This window comes from Arachis ipaensis, chromosome B03 (genome assembly GCF_000816755.2).
Source record: "Arachis ipaensis cultivar K30076 chromosome B03, Araip1.1, whole genome shotgun sequence".
In the NCBI taxonomy this organism is placed as follows: Eukaryota; Viridiplantae; Streptophyta; class Magnoliopsida; order Fabales; family Fabaceae; genus Arachis; species Arachis ipaensis.
In genome coordinates, this window is record NC_029787.2 from 42,938,594 (window position 1) to 42,939,752 (window position 1,159).

Below are 1,159 nucleotides of genomic sequence, written 5' to 3' on the forward strand. Positions count from 1 at the left end.
TACATACTTGAGACCTCTAAAATTGAAGAATGCAATTATAAGAATAATTTCATAAGATTTTTTTCTTGTACGGCATTCTACATTGTTACCCTCCTTATATAGGATGCATGCATGGTTATTTTATTTCTGGAATGCCTTTTCCGTGCAAGAATGAATGAAATTTAAGACCAATTTTACAAATAGTGTAGACGAGTCTGCAAATAATATAGGGAGAATAAAGCTATATACTCACGTACAGAATAAATATATACATATGATTAATGGCAGAGCTTGAAACAAAATTTTGGACCATATAGAGGATAATTGTCAAGATGTTTTCTGAATTTTTAAAGGTTGTATCTCATTTTTTCCATGATTCATTAAAGTAGAAGAACTATGTACACAATGGCGAAACTTGAAACAAAATTTTGGAGGGCCAGAGGATAATTGTCAAGATGCATTTTGAACTTTTAAAGGTTGTATCTCACTTTTTTCGTGATTCATTAAAGTAGAAGAATTATGTACTAAGTGTTGATATTGTAAAAGTTATATGTTCTCCTTTTTAAATATTAGCCTTCCTCTTAAAAAATGCATCAATTCTTTGATTTTTCATTATTATTTTATATAAAATTTGAATATATATTCTGTAAAATATGTAAAAGTTAAAAAGATAAATATTAAAATTTATAATATTTATTGAATTTTTTTATCAATTTATACAAATATAATAATATTAATACTTATTGAATATTCTATTTTTTTATCATATAAAAAATTAAATTAAATAAATAATAAAATATAAAATAATATTAAATTGAATAAATAAAAAATATCTAATTTTTTATATTTAAACTTAAAGATAGAGGGAGTGTTGCTTATTGAACTTATTGGGTACTTTAAGTCATAGTAAAGTATCTAAAGCAATTGAACTATTTTTTATCTTTTAAAAAAGTACTACTAATTTTTTTATAAAAAGTTTGGGAGGTCATGGCCCCTTGTCTAAACTAAGCTCCGCCCTTGCATATGATATAAAATATAGACATATTTAATAATAAAATCATAGTTTATTTTAAAAAAAACCATATAACTTATCATTTATTTTTACTTTTTTTTATTCTCCATATACTTTTATTTTGTATGGGAATAGGCACAGAATAAAACATCGCTTTGGCTAATAAAG

At 23.7% G+C, this 1,159-nt stretch overlaps 1 protein-coding gene across 5 annotated transcripts in view; it reads right to left on the minus strand.

Moving 5' to 3' along the window:
* LOC107634421 (palmitoyl-acyl carrier protein thioesterase, chloroplastic-like) overlaps positions 1-1,159 on the minus strand; it is a 12,827-nt gene that overhangs the window by 3,703 nt on the left and 7,965 nt on the right. The window contains exon 1 of one of the 5 annotated variants that reach the window (XM_021118827.1): positions 8-478. The exons of 2 other annotated variants lie outside the window; for them this stretch is intronic. The gene's annotated coding sequence lies outside the window, so the exon portion shown is untranslated. Of the gene's footprint in view, positions 479-1,159 lie in introns of those variants that run through there. 2 more of the 5 variants (XM_021118825.1, XM_021118826.1) reach the window with 2 other exon arrangements.